Genomic DNA, 19861 nt, shown 5'->3' with positions numbered 1-19861 from the left:
TACCAGAGAGAGGACCAGAGCACCGCTCAGCTTTGGTATAAGGTGGTACTAGGGATTGAACCTGGGGTCTCTGATACCCCAGGCATGCTAGTTCTGCCCTCTAACAGGTTGAGCTAAATAGACAGGTTTTTTTTTGACTCCAGGATTATTACTGAGGCTTAGTGCCACTGCTCTTGGAGGCCATTTTTTCCCTTTTGTTGCCCTTGTTGTTTATCTTTGTTGTTGTTGTTATTGTTGTTGTTGGATAGGACAGAGAGAAATGGAGAGAGGAGGGGAAGACAGAGAGGGGGAGAGAAAGACAGACACCTGCAGACCTGCTTCACCGCCTGTGAAGTGACTCCCCTGCAGGTGGGGAGCCGGGGGCTCCATCCGGGATCCTTGCGCAGGCCCTTGTGCTTTGCGCCACCTGTGCTTGACCCGCTGCGCCACCGCTTGGCCCTCTAAATAGACATTTTTAATGCTGTTGTATGTTTACAGAAAACTTAGCATAAGTGATAACATTTACGAGGCTGGGTGGTGGTGCACAGGGTAAGCACAAGTTAAAGTAGGCGTGGACCCAATTCAAGCCCCTTTCCCGACCTGCAGGGAAAAGCGTTGCCAGTGGTGAACCAGTGTTGCACTGGTCTCTCCCTCTCTGTCACCCCCTTCCCTCTTGATTTCTGGCTGTCTCTATTCAATAAATAAATGAAGATAATTAAAAAATATTTGTGAAATGATAGGAGTTCCAGTGCCTCTTTCTCTTGTTAATATCTTGTAACATCTTGCATTTGTTTCATGTGGTCAGACAGTATGGAGACAGTATTAGTTGAAATCTGTGATTTACATCAGCGTTCATTTTTGGTGCTATGCACCACAGTACTATACAGAATAGTTTAGAATAGTTTCAGTGCCATAGAAGCTACCCTTCTTATTCCCCCCTCCCTCCAAACCGCTGGTAGAATGTCTCAGGCAGGGCTTATTATTATTATTTTAATGTATTTATCTATAAAGTGGAAACACTGACAAAAACCATAGGCTAAGAGGGGTATTTCCCACCACCAGAATTTTGTATTCCCCTCCCCTGATAGCTTTCCTATTCTTTTTTTTCCCATTTATTTATTCATTCCCTTTTCTTGCTCTTGTTTTTTTGTTTTAATTATTTTATTTTTTAAATTAAATTTATTTATAAAATAAAAATAGAAAGTATCAATAAAACCATAGAATAAGAGGGGTGAAATTCCACACATTTCCCACCACCAGAGTTCCATATCCCTTCCCCTCCATTGGAAGCTTTCCTATTTTTTATCTCTCTGGGAGCGTGGGCCCAGGGTCACTATGTGGTGCAGAGGGTGGGAGGTCTGGCTTCTGTAATTGCTTCTTCAATGGACATGGGCATTGACAGGTTGATCCATACTTGTTTTTTAATTTTTTTATTGTTATTGATGATGTTGTTGGATAGGACAGAGAAATAGAGAGAGGAGGGGAAGACAGAGAGGGGGAGAGAAAGACAGACACCTGCAGACCTGCTTCACCGCTTGTGAAGCGACTCCCCTGCAGGTGGGGAGCTGGGGGCTCAAACCAGATCATCATGCCAGTCCTAGTGTTTTTCGCCACCTGCGCTTAACCCGCTGTGCTACTGCCCGACTCCCAGCTTTCCTGTTTTTTATCCCTCTGGGAGCATGGACCCAGGGTCATTATGGGGTACAGAAGGTGGAAAGTCTGGCTTCTGTCATTGCTTCCCCGCTGCACATGGGCGTTGGCAGATCGATCCATACTCCCAGCTCAGGCAGGTTGTGTGTACGAGAATGACACCAAAGCACTGTTTCACCATTTACGATGTGTTTGTTTCTTGTTTTCTCGTTCTGCAGTGCAGTGGGTGAACCCAGGGCCTCAGGTGTTGAAGGCATGTATTTTGCTGCTCAGCTACCTCTACCCCCATTTTTTTTTCTCCCTCACTAGATATTTGCTTGGGAATGTTAAAAATTGTTTAACTGCTGTTGAGCTCATATTAGGTCAATAAACCAGCTGGAAGGATTTAAAAAGTGGAAGCTTGGCTCGCTTGAACAAAACCGTACATTTACACAGTGCCCCATATTTGCAGTGTATGTTTGCACACACTTGAACTCTTCAGGCTCAGCGGGATGACACAGGAGGCCGGGCAGCTGTGCTCGCCCTCCTTTACAGAGGACAAACTGCTCGGCAAGGTCAAGTGCTTTGCCCAAGGGCTGAAGCTGAGTCTGGAGCCCGATTCCCTTTCATCTGCACTTCAGTAATAAGTAGTGTAGCAAGTGGGTAAATGCAATGGATTTTGGAGTCCAGACTCTTGGCTCTCTGCCACTTAGCAGCTGCACAACCCCATGCCCGTTTCTCAGTCTGAGACTCGGTTGCATCATCTGTGAAATGGGGCTGATGCCGACGCCGGATTCTTGTGAAGGAGGAGAGCATTGGTACCCTGTGTGTGGAGCTGGACTGGTGTTGGGAGGAGAAGGTCCATTTCTCTTGCTTTTAGACTGCTTTTACTTTTGTAAGTCCTCTTCCAACCTTAGCCATGCCGCTTCCTTTTTATTTATTTATTTTTTTGTGTTATCTTTATTTATTGGATAGCGACAGCAGAAATCAAGGGGGAAGGGCTTGGTAGAAAGGGAGACATGACACCTACAGCCTGGCTCTACCACTCACAAAGCTTTCCCCCTGCAGGTGAGGACCAGGGGCTTGAACCCAGGCCCTTGCGTGCCATTACATGTGCGCTCAACCAGGTGTGCCGTCCCCCTGGTCCCTTTAAAATTTTTTCATATTATTTTTACTGGATAGAGACAGCCAGAAATCAAGAAGGTAGAGGGAGACAGGGAGAGAGACAGACACCTGCAGCACTGCTGCACCTCTCGCAAAGCTTTGCCTGCAGGTGGGGACTGGGGCTTGAAGCCAGGTCCTTGCACATTGTAACATGTGCGCTCAACCAGGTGCGCCACACCCGGCCTCGGCCTTCCTTCCCTGTTCCTAGAACCTCTCTGTGATAGACACCCTGTGGGGTGAGGATACGGGACCAGAAGAAGCCATTGCCCCGTTTCCCTTCTCTGCAGACTTGAGTTTCCATTCTGCCAGCGCAGAAATAAAGTAGTAATAAGCAAGGTGCTCTTCTGTTTTACTTATTTATTTATCTGTCTTTTTAAATATTTTATTTATTTTCCTTTTTTTGTTGCCCTTGTTTTTATCATTGTTGTGGTTATTTTTATTGTTGTTATTGATGTTGTTGTTGCATAGGACAGAGAGAAATGGAGAGAGGAGGGGAAGACGGGGAGAGACAGACAGACACCTCGGACCGCTTCACCGCTTGTGAAGTGACACCCCTGCAGGCGGGGAGCCGGGGGCTCGAACTGGGATCCTTACGCCGGTCCTCGAGTTTTGCGCCATGTGCGCTTAAAACCCACCGCACTATAACCTGACTCCGTATTTCTTTATTTTTTATATAGAGGCAGAGGAGGGAGAGAGAGGAAAGGAGACTAGAGCAGAGAAGCTTTCTTCAGTGGTGGAGGCTGGGCTCGGGCGGTGCACATGGCAGAGCTGTGCCCTCTCCAAGTGAGCTGTTTTCGCCAGCCTGGCCATCTTCCACTTAAAACACAGTCATCTGTGTTCGCAGCCTTGGTAGACTTCAGTCCCCTGTTTGGGGCACCCAGCAGGTAAAGAAGCAGTGATGTGAGCAGACCAGATGAAGCACATTCCTGTAGTAGTACCAGGCTTTTAGATCACAACATGCCACGTTTTATTGGGCGACAGGGAGGCATTATCTGTATTTTGTGTGTCATTTGTGCGGCTCTCGACCAGAGAAGTTTCATCTAGGGGTGTGTATGTGTCTAGTCCAGATGCCGTATGTGGTTGTCTTCTTTGGAAGGACTCTTGAGGAAGACTGACTCACTGTAGCAGGCAACTTTCTACCAGATACGCTGTTCAGATTCTACGCTTTTCTCAGACAAGTACCTGTGTTTCAGATGACAGAATTTAGAGCTCACTGCTCCGCACCTGAAGCGTGTTTGTATTCTCTTGCTGCTTGTCCCCTGCAGAGTAGCTAGCATTCCAGGTGTAGAGATGAGGCCTCTGAGGCTCAGCAGAACACAAAACCAAACCTGCTTACATAACGTGTAGAGTTGGCGCCCAGCTGTGTCCCTCCCTCCTGTGTGCTGGCTGTACTCTACTGTGTGGATGGTTTCCGCTAGCCCAGTGAGCTCTCTGCGTGCCCGTCTTACTTACCCGTTTTGGTGGCCATATGCATTTGTAATTTTCAGAAGGAAACGGGTTATATGGGCAAAGCTTTCTTTCTTTTTTTTTTAATTTTTTTATTATCTTTTTTGTTTCTTTTTTAATATTTATTTAATTTATTCCCTTTTTGTTGCCTTTGTTATTTTTTATTTTTATAGTTATCGTTGTCATTGTTGTTGGATAGGACAGAGAGAAATGGAGAGAGGAGGGGAAGACAGAGGGGGGAGAGAAAGATACACACCTGCAGACCTGCTTCACCGCCTGTGAAGCGACTCCCCTGCAGGTGGGGAGCCGGGGTTCGAACCGGGATCCTTATGGCGGTCCTTGTGCTTTGCGCCACCTGCGCTTAACCCGCTGCACTACAGCCCGACTGCCAGCTTTCTTTTTTTTTTAAATTTTTTTATTATCTTTTTTGTTTCTTTTTTAATATTTATTTAATTTATTCCCTTTTTGTTGCCTTTGTTATTTTTTATTTTTATAGTTATCGTTGTCATTGTTGTTGGATAGGACAGAGAGAAATGGAGAGAGGAGGGAAAGACAGAGGGGGGAGAGAAAGACAGACACCTGCAGACCTGCTTCACTGCCTGTGAAGCGACTCCCCTGCAGGTGGGGAGCCGGGATCCTTACACTGGTCTTTGCGTTTGGTGCCACATACGCTTAACCCGCTGTGCTACTGCCTTACTCTGTTTCTTTTTTTTATTATCTTTATTTTCTTTATTTTAGATAGAGACAGCCAGAAATTGAGAGGGTAGGGGGTGATGAAGAGAGAGAGACACCTGCAGCACTGCTTCACTTGCAGAGCATTCCCCCAGCAGGGGGCTTGAACCTGGGCTCTTGTGCACCGTCACATGTGCGCTCAACCAGGTGTGCCACCACCCAGCCCCTGGACAAAGCTTTCTTTTTTTAAAATTTTTAAAAAGCTTTATTTATTGGATAGACACAGCTAGAAATTGAGAGGGAAGGGGGTGATAGGGAGAGAGAGAGAGAGACACCTGCAGTACTGCCTCATCACTCATGAAGCTTTGCCTCTGCAGGTGGGGACCGGGGACTCAAACCTGGGTCCTTGTACACTGTAACATGTGCGCTCAACCAGGTGTGCCACCACCCCGCCCCTTGGACAAAGCTTTCAATACAATGAAAAGCAGTATTATTTTGTATGTCAACAAAATAGACATTTGTACCCCAAAATGTGATGAAATTTACCATAACTATCTTTTAAAAAAGATTTTATTTATTTATGAGAAAGATAGGAGGAGAAAGAACCGGACATCACTCTGGCACATGTGCTGCTGGGGATCAAACTTGGGACTTCCTGCTTGAGAGTCCAAAGCCTTATCCACTGCGCCACCTCCCGGACCACAACCTTAACTATTAAGACTTTTCTTCGGTACCTAATTATAGACATAGGTGTGGAGATTACCATCAAAGTCCATCAACTACAGAGAGGACTTGGGTTTTATTTGGATTTTACGAGGATCTGTTTGGAGTCGTCATTTTAGCAAAGTTGCCTCCTAATCTCTACCCCTTTCTGGCTCTCTACTGAGACCTAATCAGTGTTAATCGCACTACTACCCCAAAGAAATTCCTTTGCTGGGAGTCTGGCGGTAGCACAGCAGGTTAAGTGCACGTGGTGCAAAGCACAAGGACCAGCGTAAGGATCCCGGTTCGAGCCCCCGGCTCTCCACCTGCAGGGGAGTCGCTTCACAGGCGGTGAAGCAGGTCTGCAGGTGTCTGTCTTTCTCTCCCCCTCTGTCTTCCCCATCTCTCTCCATTTCTCTCTGTCCTATCCAACAAGGACGACATCAATAGCAACTATAACAATGACGGAGTCAGACTGTAGCGCAGCGGGTTAAGCGCAGGTGGCGCAAAGCGCAGGGACCGGCATAAGGATCCCGGTTTGAGCCCCCGGCTCCCCACCTGCAGGGGAGTCGCTTCCCAGGCGGTGAAGCAGGTCTGCAGGTGTCTGTCCCTCTCTCCCCCTCCTCTGTCTTCCCCTCCTCTCTCCATTTCTCTCTGTTCTATCCAACAACAATAATAACTACAACAATAAAACAACAAGGGCAACAAAAGGGAATAAATAAATTAAATAAATATTTATAAAAAAATGAAAAACAAGTGCACCAAAAGGAAATAAATAAATAAATATTTTAAAAATTCCTTTGCTTCTTCCTCTCCCCTAACCCCCTAGTTCCTTTGTGTTTAGTGTGGTTATTAGTAACATTTAGTTAATATCAGAGATATATTATTTAAAGCATCTCTGATAGCATACAAATTTAATATTCGTCAACATTGAAAATTATATTTTTCCCACGTGAGGCATTTTTTTTTTACGGTGGTACTAGGCATTGAACCTGGGGGCTCAGAGCCTCACAGACATGAAAGTCATTTGCATAACCATTATACTGTCCCAGCCCCCAAGGGAGGCATTTATTTCTACAAGAGGATAAAAATAGGTCAGAAGTCATCCTTTAAGAGTTGAACCTTGAGAATATATTTTTGTGACTCACTTTATTTCCTAGCTGAAATTCTCTTAAGTTTTGTTACTTGAAAGAAAAGGTACATAAACGAGCAGTGCTGTCCTGTGTTATCCGAGTAAGTATTAGCATGCATTGCCCATAGCGGGTGTTGATTTGCCCTCCAAGTTACATTTCTGAAATGGCCCCTATACCACCTTCTTCTCACCACAAGTGATATTGCTAAACCACATGTTTTTTCTTTCCCTACTATTAAAAAGGTCAAGGTAAAATGATTAGGCAAAGAAGATATGCTAGTAGCTTAGAAGCATGTATTAATTTTTTTATTGCCACCAGGGTTCTCATTGTGGCTCAGTGCCAGCACTACGAATCCACTGCTCCTGGCAGTCATGTCTTTCTCTCTATTTTGTTGGATGGCACAGAAAAATTGAGAGGGAGAGAGGAAAAAAGTCACCTGCGAACATGCTTTACCATTCGTGAAGCATCCTCCCTGCAGGTGGGGAACGGGGTCTTGAACCTGGGTCCTTGGTGCATGGTAACGATTACTGTCAACCCTTGCCGCCTAGGATCCCAATCCACTCACTAGAAGTACATTTCTTCTTTTTTTTTATTTTAAACTTTATTTATTTGATTTGATAAGACAAATTTAGAGGGGAGGGGTATAGAGAATGAGTGGCAGAGACACCCGCAGCACTGCTTCTCTGTTTGTGAGGTGTCTGACCCTCCTGCAGGTGGGAGGCTGGGGGCTCGAACCTAGATCTTTGAGAGAGTCCTTGAGCTTAGTACTATGTGCGCTTAAATGGGTGCACCACCGTCAGGCCCCCAGAAGCACATTTAGGGATCTTTTGGATTGAGGGGTGGACCATATTAAATGTGAGTATATATTTTTTGCACATTTTGCAAATACATCCTCATTCAAACATTATAACAGATTTTGCATAGCAGGAATTTATATTAATCTATCTAATCTACTTAAAAGTTTGTAATTAGTGGTAGTATACATCCTTAGTTTCTTTTTTAATATTTATTTATTCCCTTTTGTGGCCCTTGTTGTTTTATTCTTGCTATTGATGTCCTCATTGTTGGATAGGACAGAGAGAAATGGAGAGAGGAGGGGAAGATAGAGGGGGAGAGAAAGATAGACACCTGCAAACCTGCTTCACCACTTTTAAAGTGACTTCCCTGCAGGTGGGGAGCCGGGGGCTCGAACCGGGATCCTTCCGCCGGTCCTTGTGCTTTGAGCCACGTGCGCTTAACCTGCTGCGCTACTGCCCGACTCCCACATCCTTGGTTTCTAAGTAAGGAGACAGGTTGACCACCCCCTGGCTATGCTGGAGAAGGCCAGTAAGAGGCATATTCAGAGGGCTCCCAGGCTGGTCCCTGTAACTCATGTGTCTTGTATTCTCTTTGCACATTTCTTGAGGATAATTGAAATGCTCTGGTTGAATGAGCAAAGTCTATAGTAGGTAAAATGTATACCAGTTGTGTGTGTGTGTGTGTTTTCCCCTAGATGAAAACAAATGGTGGAAGGTGAACTGGTGTGATTATAATGGTATCAGAAATCTATTCTAGAAAAAAAATTAAAAAAAGGAATCTATTATAGGCCTGGGGAGATAGCATAGTGGTTATGCAGAAAAAACTTCATGCCTGAGGCTCTGCAGTCCTGGGTTCAACATACCATAATCCAGAACTGAGCACTGCTCTGGTTAAAAAAAAAAACACCCTATTATAGTCCAGGGGAATTTTGAGATTTGTAGGTCTAATACCTTTTGTTTCTCTTTTAGTCTTGAGGTTGAATTTTTTTTATTATTCTTTATCTGTTGGATAGATACAGTCAGAAATTGAGAGGGAAGGGGGTGATGGTGAAGGAAAGAGACAGACAGACATCTGCAGCACTGCTTCACCACTTGTGAAGCTTTTTCCCTGCAGGTGGGGACCAGGGGCTCGAACCTGGGTCCTTGCGCACTGTGACATGTACACTCAACCAGGTGCACCACTACCTGGCCCCAGGGTTGAATTTAAAACATGCAGTTCAGGGTAGCACAGCTGGTTAAACGCAAAGACTGTAGCAGAAAGATGAACAGACTCGACGATTTTAACCCGGTGACTCCCAAGAGGGTTACTTTACAGCTTAGGAACCGGTGGCCCGCCCATACCCCTCTGGAGGCATGCTAGGTCACACCAGGTATGTTGCAGCGGCCAAGGACGTTAAAATCATCGAGTCCGTTCATCTTTCTGCTACCTCGATTGGTGTCTAGGCAAATGCTGCTATCTTTCAGATCACTTTCAAGCTAGAAGTGATTTTGCAGTTCTTCAGCTTCCACTGTCCTTTCTTTTTCTTCGTTCTTAAATTTTGGTTATAAGAAAGAGAGGAGTAGAGAGAGAGAACCAAGGGGCCAGGTGGTGGTGCACCTGGATGGGTGCACGTTAAATGCACAAGGACCGGGGTTCAAGGCCCTTCTCCCCACCTGCAGGAGGGATGTCTCACAAATGGTGAAGCAGTGCTGCAGGTGTCTTTCTCTCCCTTGTCCTCTCTATCTTCCCTTCTCTCAATTTCTTTCTGTCTCTACCCGAAAAGAAGGCAGGAAGGAACCAGAGTGTCACACTGGCACACGGGATGCCAGGGGTCAAACTCAAGGTCCCCATGCTTGCAAGTCCAACTCTGCCACTTCCTGGGCCACCATCCTTTCTTTCTCTAGCAGGGTTAGCCAGGGAAGTGACATGTGAAAGCCAGAGCCTCGCCTCGTTTCACAAAGCCCAGCTGCTTCCGGTGTGAGCGGTTGTCAGTCAGCACCTGCCCCTGGAGATAGTAGCACCTACTCACAACTTGGGAGATCGGGAGGCTGAGGCTGTGAGCTCCACCTGTGAGCTCATTCTCGGCATCTTCAGGCGCCACCTGCATGCCGCCTGGCTCTCCTTGTGCCGACTTAGGCCACCAGTGCCCCGCTGTCCTCACGCACGCTGTGACAGGTCATTGCGGCCTTTCACTGCCGGCTCCCACAACTTCTCTTGCTTCCAGTTGGTGCCCCTCCTCAGAACCCTAGCATTCTTGGACTGCGCTCACTCAGCCTTTTCTTGTTTTCTGATAGCAGTTATATTGAGCTATCACTAACGTGCCTTATAGTTCAACCACTTAAAATGTACAATTCAGTGCCTTTCAGTGTGGTCAGCGCTGTGGCCATCACAGTGGAAAGCATGAACTCTACGCCTGGCCTTCACTTGTTTGTTTATTCTCAACCTTGCCTCAGAAGAACATACTCCTTGGAATGTCGCAGAGAGTGATAAGAACTCAGTGTGCCTTTCAAGTGTGAGGTCCCTGACCCTGGACAAATTACCCAAAGTGACCTTATTCCCAAGGCTATCTGTCCCTCATACCTGCCTGGGAGATAAGCTGAGGGCTAAATGAGGAAGTCTTTCAGATAACGCTGAAGAGGCCTCTGAGTGAGCCAGTGCAGTGAAGACCACAGGAAGATGGCTTGTCCCCCCCCCCCACTAGTGTGGTCCGTACTGATCAGTCTGTACCTGTTCCTGGGGGGTGGGGGTGGTGGGTGCTACTTTGTTCAGTGAGGCTGAGGAAGAAGGAAGCTGTGTTCTTCCTGTCCAGGAAGAGCACATCTCCTCCTGTTCCCGGGGCATATCACCTAGAGATCGGGGCTGATGGGTTATGGTTGCCAAGGTGGGGATCCCTCTCAGACCATGGTTTAACCGAGTCGCCTCCTAGTCTCTGTCCTTATTCCCGCCACAATCTGCAGAACAATTCTCAAACGTTTTACTTGCACGATTAAGAAAGAAAGGTTGAGGCTCCGTCTGAGGAGATAGCATATGGTTCTGCAAAAGACTTTCATGCCTGAAAGCTCCGAAAAGCCCCAGGTTCAACCCCCAGCAACATCACTCAAGTCAGAGCTGAGCAGTGTTCTGATAAAATAAATAAGCGGATCAGTAAAATCTTTGGGCTAGCAGCGGAACGACTCAGTTGGGTAGTGTGCTGCTTTGCCTTGTTCCCGCCCCAGGTTCGAGCCCTGCCCCCACCACATTATAGAAAGCTCTGCTGCTGCGGTTCCTTTCACCCTCTGCCTGTCTGCCTTCTGGATCTACCTAAACAAATTTTGAGGCCAAGGAGGGGTCTCAGTGGCAGAGCACAGGACTTGCATGTTTGAAGCCATATCCTAGCACTGAGCAGTGCTCTGGTCTTCTCATCTCTCTGTCATACAAGAACCTTTTAAAACACCGAGACTCCCAAGGAACTTTCATTTTCTGTGAGTTGTAACTAATATTTGCCATATTAGAAATTAAGACTCGGGAGTCAGGCGGTGGTGCGGTGGGTTAAGCGCACGTGGCGCAAAGTGCAAGGACCGGTGTAAGGATCCCGGTTCGAGCCCCCGGCTCCCCACCTGCAGGGGAGTCGCTTCACAGGCGGTGAAGCAGGTCTGCAGGTGTCTGTCTTTCTCTCCCCCCTTTGTCTTCCCCTCCTCTCTCCATTTCTCTCTGTCCTATCCAACAACAACGACAGCAATAACAACAATAATAACTACAACAATAAAACAACAAGGGCAACAAAAGGGAATAAATAAATATTTATTTAAAAAAAAAAGAAATTAAGACTCAGACTTTAAAATTGATATATATTCATTCAGAACACGAGCCGGTGTTCTGCTCATCAGTTTCCCTATAACTTCATACTTGAAGCAGTTATTTACAGTCTGACCGTTGGTGTAGGTCAGGAGGCTGGGCTGGCTTAGCCGGGTCCTCTGCTGTGGGGTCCCTCGTGGGCTGCTGTCACCTGAAGGCTTGATGGGGGAGGGAGGATCGAGCTCACACTCCTGTGGCTGTTGTCAGGACCCAGTTCCTCCTGGGCTGTTGGCCTGGAGCTTTAGTTCCTCAAGGAGCTGTCGGCTGGAGGCCTCCCTTGGCTCCTCGCCACGGTGGACCTTTCTGCAGGCATCTCACAGCGTGGCTGCTGGCTTCCTCAGAACAAGCCCGAGAGAATGCCAACCTGAGAGAGAAGGCAAACTTTGCCATATAATCCCAGATAGACCACCCTCTTAGCTTCGCCAAGTTCTCTCTTCAGATCCAGCGCACTCAGGGGAGGGGTCACACATGCTTACGAAGTTCAGGAGGATCACTGGGTCATACTGGGGGCTCGAGGCGTCATGGCAGGTGCTGCCTGACGTGGACCTAAATCAGGTTTGCTTGTTTTTTCTTTCGCCTGGCTTTCACCAGCTTGGGTTGCCTTTTGCAGATAGAAACAGGAAGACAGGAAGAGAGGGGTGCCACACTAAAGCTTACTCCAGTGTGGTGGGGGCTGGGCTCAAACCCGAGGCACAAGTGTGAAGCAGACAGCCTCCCAGGTGAGCTATCCTGACGGCCCTAAGTGATTTTTTTTAAAGATTATTTATTTGTTTATTAGGTAGGAGGAGAGAAAGAGCCAGACATCACTCTGGTACAAGTGCTGCCAGGAATTGAACTCAGGACCTCATGCTTGAGAGTCCAGTGCTTTATCCGCTTGGCCACCTCCCGGACCACAATAATAATGTGGGTTTTTTTAAAATTTAATTATACTGATTTTCCACCATAAAAATGAATGAGAACTGTAGGAATTGATTTGCATTTTTTGCAGATTTCCTTAATCAGTGACTTAGTAATAGAAGGCATCAGATGTTTCATATCTGTTTCATTTAATTGAAGATAATGTTCCTTTTTTGTAATATGCTATTTTACTTGAGCTGTATAAGACAATGCGGTCTCACAGATATATGTCGTTGGGACAGAAGTATTTCTAGAGCCTCTAGTTGTGTATCTTTTTTTTTAACAGAGCACTGCTCAGCTTTGGTTTCTGTGCAGAGATGGGGCCTGAGGCCTCTGGCACCTCAAGCATAAAAGTTGATTGTGCTGGAGCCAGTTGCTGGTTCTCCCCTGTGGGTGGAGCTTCACAAGTGGTGTGAAGCAGTGCTACAAGCCTCCCTCTCTCTCCCTGGCTCCTTGTTCCCTCTCAGTTTATCTCTTTCTCTATCCAAAAAAAAAAATAAATAAATAATAAAGAGTAGTCTGGGAGGTGGCGCAGTGGATAAAGCATCGGACTCTCAAGCATAATGTCCTGAGTTCAATCCCCGGCAGCACATGCACCAGAGTGATGTCTGGCTCTGTCTCTCTTTCCTCCTATCTTATCTTTCTCATAAATAAATAAATAAATTCTAAAAAAAAAGCATAAAGAAAATCTCTTGTGCTACTAATGTCACTATCTCTCCAAATCTCCCTGGCCTGGAGATTCTTTGCTAATACACCAAAACTTGACAAGTAGCAGCTCTTGAAGGTTGGTTGAGCTTATTGACCTGGCTTCCTATCAAAATTCCCTACTGTTATATTAAAATCTATTGGCCTGTTTTTGCACTTGGACTGGGTGATTTTTCCCCCCAAAGATTTTGTTCATTAATGAGAAAGAGAAGAGAAGAGAGAGAAAAAACCAGACATCACTCTGGTATATGTGCTGTCGGGGATTGAACTTGGGACCTCCTCCTTTGAGAGCCCAGTGCTTTATCCGTTGCACCATCTCCTGGACCATGATGATTTTTTTTCCTTTGCAGAATTATCCATTAGTCATTTGGAAGCTAATTGGCTTACTGACTTTGTTGATCATCAAAATGTTGACACATTCTGTTGCGCAATATCAAAACCACTTTAGTAAAATCTAGCAGCACTGATCTCGTCAGAAAAGTCTTTTCAAGTATTGGGAAGCTGTCGAATTTCTTGGTGGCAGTTTTTCAGAATTCTAAATTTTGCTTGAAAACTCACATCGCTTCATTGGCAACAAGCACTGTAGGTTGTGTGCCTTGAAGTGACAAGGCTCACTGTGTATTTTGGAGAAAATGTCTGCCACATGTTGAGCCTGAATCAACAACTGTAGTTCATCTTAAAATGGAGGTGGGGAGGGGGAAGGTGAGCCGAGCAAAAGACTGTTAGCTGGGGCTGGGCACCGGCATGCCTGCCAGAGCGCACATAATGATCTAGGGCCAGGCTCAAGCCCCTCGTCCCCACCTGCAGGGGGGAAGCTTCACAGGTGTTGAAGTAGTGTTGCAGGGTGTCTCTCTTTTCCCTGTGTTTATTTACTTACTCCCTTTTGTTGCCCTTGTTTTATTGTTGTAGTTATTATTGTTGTTGTTATTGATGTCATTGTTGGATAGGGCAGAGAGAAATCGAGAGAAGTGGGGGAGAGAAAGAGAGACACCTGCAGACCTGCTTTACCACCTGTGAAGTGCCCCCACCCCCCGCAGATGGGGAGCCAGGGGCTCGAACTTGGATCCTTATGCCGTTCCTTGCGCTTTGCACCACGTGCACTTAACCCACTGTGCTACTGCCTGGCTCCCTCTCTTTCTCTCTTTATCTCCCCCCTCCCCTATTGATTTCTCTCTGTCTCTATCCAATAAATAAACAAAATATTTTTAAAAAGTAAAAAGCTGGGGAGTCAGGCGGTAGCGCAGCGGGTTAAGTATACATGGAGCAAAGCGCAAGGACCGGCATAAGGATCCTGGTTGGAGCCCCCTGCCTCCCCACCTGCAGGGGAGTCACTTCACAAGCAATGAAGCAGGTCTGCAGGTGTCTCTCTCTCCCTCTCTCTGTCTCCCCTCCTCCCTCGATCTCTCTCTGTCCTATCCAACAACATCAGTGGCAACACTAACAATAACAACAACAGCAAGGGCAACAAAAAAGGGGGAAAAATGGCCTCCGGGAGCAGTGGATTCCGAGCCCAGCAATAACCCTGGAGGCAAAAAAATCAAAGAAGTAGAAAGCTGGAGGCAGGGACTCCTCCTTCGAACAGCTCCGTAGCTGCTTTTCCTCCAGCCCGCTGTCATGCTTCGCTGTGCACGACTGCTTTTGTGGACTTGGCGCATCTCCCCACACGGTTAAAAAGATGTGTATTCAAGGATTGTCATTTAATGACATTCATAACTTTTATTACTCTCTCAAGGGCATTCTAAATTAAAAACAAATTTTTTCCTCCCCCTGTGAGGACATGGCAGTGAAGAAAACCATGACTCATGCTTAGGTGACACTGTCTTGATTTGTGCTGAGGCCCCGTCGGTATTGCTTGTCACTGCTTTTGTACAAGTGTTGACACTAAAAAGGACAGATGGCTTCTCAGCGTTACTGTGAACACTGTTGTTGGCCTTGCAGACTATCTGGAAGAGTCCCCTGGTCTCATCAGATTTGGGGTCTACTTTTCTAAAACCGTCCAGTCGGAAAAGAGCAGACTTATTTCCCAGGGGCCTCTTCTAAGATGTGGCATCCCAGTTACTATCGACTCAACTGCCTGTCTAGCTGGTAGAGCAATTCAGTAATCTTAGCAACTAAGCAACTAGAATATTTTTACGTCTAGTTCCTGTGACCAGTGTAAAGTTGGGTTTTATTTGCTGATGGCTTGAAGAACATTCCAACCCCAAATATATGCATTATAGTGTGTGTGTATGTGTGTAATAAAGCATGCATTTTAAATATCCTAGTTGTTTGTAGGCACACAGTTGGATGGCATTAAAAACATTAACAGTGGGAGTCGGGCTAGTGCAGCGGGTTAAGCTCAGGATCCTGGTTCAAGCCCCCGGCTCCCCACCTATGGGGGAGTCGCTTCACAGGTAGTGAAGCAGGTCTGCAGGTGTCTTTCTCTCCCCGTCTCTGTCTTCCCTTCCTCTCTCCATTTCTCTCTGTCCTATCCAACAACAGCAGCATTAACAACAACAACAACAATAATAACAAGAGCAACAAGGGCAACAAAAATGGGGGGAAAATAGCCTCCAGGGGCAGTGGATTCACAGTGCCGGCACCGAGTCCTAGCAATAACCCTGGAGGCAAAAAAAAAAAAAAAATATATATATATATACATTAAAAGAACATTAACAGTGGGACCTGGGAGGTGGCACAGTGGCTGAGGCTTTAGACTCTTGATCTGTGAGGTCAGGAGTTTGATCCCCGGCATCCCCTGTCCAGGAGTGATACTCCGGTTCTCTTTCTCATTAATAAATAAATCTTTTATAAAAGAACATTGACAGTGCAAGGAACACCATCCATCTCCAGAACTCTTTCGGCTTCTCAGCGGAAACTGCATCCCATTCCCTCCTCCCCCAACTCCTGTCAACCACCTTTTTTTTTCTTTATGAACTTGACTATTATAGGCATTTCATAGAACTGTAGTGTTTAAGATTCATCCATGTTGTATATAGAAATTTTCTTTTTTTTTTTATTGCTGTAGTTATTGATGTCATTATTGTTGGATAGGACAGAGAGAAATGGAGAGAGGAGGGGAAGACAGAGAGGGGGAGAGAAAGACAGACACCTGCAGACCTGCTTCACCGCCTGTGAAGTGACTCCCCTGCAGGTGGGGAGCCGGGGGCTCGAGCTGGGATCCTTATGCTGGTCCTTGTACTTTGCGCCATGTGCGCTTAACCCGCTGAGCTACAGCCTGACTTCCCAGAAATTTTCATTTTAGGGGCCGGTGGTGGCGCACCTGGCTGAGCGCACATGTTACAGTGCACAAGGACCCAAGTTCAAGCCCCTGGTCCCCACCTGCATGGAGAAAGTTTAACAAGTGGTGAAGCAGGGCTGCAAGTGTCTCTCTGTGTCTCTCCTCTCTGTCTCCCCCTTCCCTCTTGATTTCTGGCTGTCTCCTTCCAATAAACAAATAAACAGTTTTTTTTTTTTCTTTTCTCACCCCACCTCACCCCTTGACGTCTCTGGTTCTGCAGTCTGAGGGCAATGGCTTCTCGTCTTTGATTTTGCTTATTCCCTTGCTTAGTTGCTTTCTTCTCTCCATGTCAGAGGTAGCATCTGTCTTTTTCTTTTTGTGTAAGTCCCTTTACAATTTTTTTTAAAGATACTGTTTATTTATTTTAATAAGACAGACACAGATAGAGAGACCAAAACCCTGCTTAGCTCTGGTTTATGGAAGTAGTGCTGGAGATTGAACCTGGACCGTCGTAGCCTCAGGCATGAAAGTTAAACATAAAAATTAAAAAAAAAATTTAAAAATTTTCATTTTAAGAATGAATAATATTCCACTGTATGGATCTACCTCAATTTCTTTATTTTCACTAGAGAATTGCTCAGTTCTGGCTCATGGAGGTTTTGGGGATTGAACATGGGACCTTAGAGACATCGGCCTTTCTGCATAACCATTATTCTATCTCTGCAGGTCTGTTTACATTCTTTCATTGATGGACATTGTGATTCTCTAGGTCATCATACCAAGCTCACTAAATGCAGTTCTCAAATGATGACTTTATGATTCTTATTATTTTAAATTTATTACTTCTATTACTTTTTTTTACCAGAGTACTACTCAGCTCTGGCTTCTGGTGGAGCTGGGGATTGAACCTGGGACTGTGGAGCCTCAGGTATAAGTGTCACTCTGCGTAACTATTATGCTGTCTCCCCAGCCCGTCAAATAATGACTTTTTAAAAGCCTGGCACATAGCAGTTAGTACATGTGAAGTTTCCTCCTCCACCCCCAACTTTGTTTGGTTTGGTGTCATGGATGGAAGCCCACGCCTCAGACCAGACGTGTGGAGTATATGTGCTGTTACTGCGACCCGTCCCTGCCTCTCACTCACTTCACTCTGAGCTGAGTCTTAGATCTGCAGTGTAAACTCACCACTCTCCAGGTACAGTGTATATTTCAGCAGTAGGCATAGATACTGACTGTCTGTCCACTTGGGGATAGTCAGCGATCCACAGCTGAACCTTTTTTTAGCCGGTGAAGTCATTTAGCAGCTGTTCTAAGCAAAGTTAGAGATTGAGGTGAAGTTTAAATGGGTTATTTGAGTTACCATAATAGCTGGAAGAAGTAAATAAATGAAAACCACTTGAGGCGGCCAAGGATCTGACTCGGGCAGAGCACATGCTCCAAGTGTACGAGCCTCTTGAGTGTCACCCCGAGCACCAGAAACAGCGTGGCATTAGGGGGTCATAGTGGGGAACAAAGCAGGTCTGCAGAGCCAGGTGAGGCCGGGCGTGGGCTGCTGGTAGAGTACTGTGCTGTCAGCCACGTGAGCTGGATTAAAACTAAATCTCCATCAGTATGTATGCACGTATTTTTTTAAAGGTTTTATTTATTCATTCATGAGAAGATAGGAGGAGAGAGAAAGAACCAGACATCACTCTGGCACATGTGCTGCCGGGGATCAAACTCAGGACCTCATGCTTGAGAGTCCAAAGCCTTATCTCTGCGCCATTTCCCGGACCACAGTATGTATTTGTTTTTGCCACCTCTTGGAGCTCACTGCTCCGTGCCGGTTTTAGGGCGAGGACGGTGAGAGAAACCAGAGTACAGAAATTTCCTCCAGTGTGATGGGAGCCGGGCTTGAACCTGGGATATCCTTAGACACTCTCCCATCTGCTGACTTGGATATGGATGTTTTAAAAGTTGTACTGGTGCGTTCACCCTCCAAGCAAATATTTGTCATTCTCCCTGTTTGATTATGCCTTTGCAGTCTCTCCGCATTAATGCAGGTCTTCTTTTGAGTAGTGGCATCGTCTCACCTTGCCTCGATAACCATTGTTCATTTAAAGTCACGTTTGGGTAGACACATACTGAGGTTCCTTTGCATGGTGACATGCAGCGGTGTGGTCAAAAGCCTTTTGACTGCGTGAGTGTGACGGTCGGGGAGAAACTAACTGTGAAGTCTGAGTGAAAGTGGATGTGCAGGCAGACATTGATGATCACGGCTAAACACTCCTGCAAACAACAACAACAACAACAAAAACAAACCAAGACTAGTCACCTAGACGCCCTGGGTCTGTGCCACGGGCTTGCTTGTCCGCACTGAGGCTTTTCTACTGTCTGTTTATTTTGTTTTTAGATATCTAATATTTGAGGCTGAGGAGACAGCGTAAAGGTTATGCAAAAAGACTTGTGTCTGAGGTGTGCTCTCCCTCCCTCCTTCTCTCTCTTTATCTCTCTCTCTCTCTGTCAAAAATATAAACGAGGGCTGGGAGGTAGCACCATGGCTATGCACAAAGGCTCTCAGGCCGGAGGCAACAAAGGTCCCAGCTTCAAGCACCACCGTAAACCAGAGCTGAGCAGTGCTCTGGTAAAAAAAAAATAATAATAATTAAAATAAACCGTGGAACAAAGATCCAAGGCCTGGGAGGTGGCTATAGCACTGGACTTACAAGCCTGAAGTCCAGAGTTCGAGCCCTGGTATCAGAATTCTTTTTCTCCTCCCTCTCTCTATCATAAATATATATTTGAGAAGTTGAGAGGAGGGAGAGATAGAAAGGGAAAGAGAGGGGGCCTGGTGTTAGTGCAGCGGGTTAAGTGCAGGTGGCGCAAAGCACAAGGACCGGCATAAGGATCCCGGTTCGAGCCCCCGGCTCCCCACCTGCAGGGGAGTCGCTTCACAAGCGGTGAAGCAGGTCTGCAGGTGTCTATCTTTCTCTCCCCATCTCCGTCTTCCCCTCCTCTCTCCGTTTCTCTCTGTCCTGTCAGAGAACAACAATAGCAGTAATAACAATGATAAACAACAAGGGCAACAAATGGGGAAAAAAAAGCCTCCGGGAGCAGTGGATTCTTAGTGTAGGCACCTAGCCCCAGTGAGAACCCTGGAGACAAAGAAAAGAAAAGAAAGGAAAGGGAAAGATATGCCTGCCGCAGCACACCTCTGCCGCGTGTGACGCTTCCTCCCTGCAGGCGAGGACTAAGGGCTTGAACCCAGATGCTTGTTTGTGCGTCGTGGCAGTGTGTGTTCTTAACTAGGTGTGCTACTGCCTGCCCCTTCTTTTCTTTTTGTTTCTTTACCCCCCCCCCCCTTATTTTATTTTTCAACCAAAGCAGTGCTCAGCTCTGGTTTATGGTGGTGCTTGGGATTGAAACTGGGACTTCCGAATCTCAGGCATCATAGTTTTCGTTTTTGCATAAGCACTGTGCTGTCTCCCAAACCCTTAATCATCTTTTTAAATCTGCTAGGTAATAAATGGTGTCTTTGATTTCTGTTTTTCTTTCTTTTATTGTGAATTAGCTAGAATGTGTTTTTGTATATTGAACATTTTAAATCCTTTTTTTTTTTTTTAAGATGCTGTTTACCCAGTGTCACTAACTCTTTTTATTTTATTTATTTTACCAGAGCACTGATGAGCTCTGGCTTATGGTGGTGCGGGGATTGAACCTGGGA

At 46.1% G+C, this 19861-nt stretch overlaps 1 protein-coding gene across 3 annotated transcripts in view; it reads left to right on the top strand.

The window, feature by feature from the left end:
* TXLNG (taxilin gamma) overlaps window positions 1-19861 on the top strand; it is a 76312-nt gene that overhangs the window by 6765 nt on the left and 49686 nt on the right. The window contains exon 1 of one of the 3 annotated variants that reach the window (XM_060182996.1): window positions 2485-2503. The exons of 1 other annotated variant lie outside the window; for it this stretch is intronic. The gene's annotated coding sequence lies outside the window, so the exon portion shown is untranslated. Of the gene's footprint in view, window positions 1-2484; window positions 2504-3790; window positions 3901-19861 lie in introns of those variants that run through there. One more of the 3 variants, XM_060182994.1, reaches the window with a different exon arrangement.

Source organism: Erinaceus europaeus, chromosome X, assembly GCF_950295315.1.
Source record: "Erinaceus europaeus chromosome X, mEriEur2.1, whole genome shotgun sequence".
NCBI classification, from domain to species: domain Eukaryota; kingdom Metazoa; phylum Chordata; class Mammalia; order Eulipotyphla; family Erinaceidae; genus Erinaceus; species Erinaceus europaeus.
Note: the sequence above shows the minus strand (reverse complement) of the source record. Positions and strands in the feature narration are given on the sequence as shown.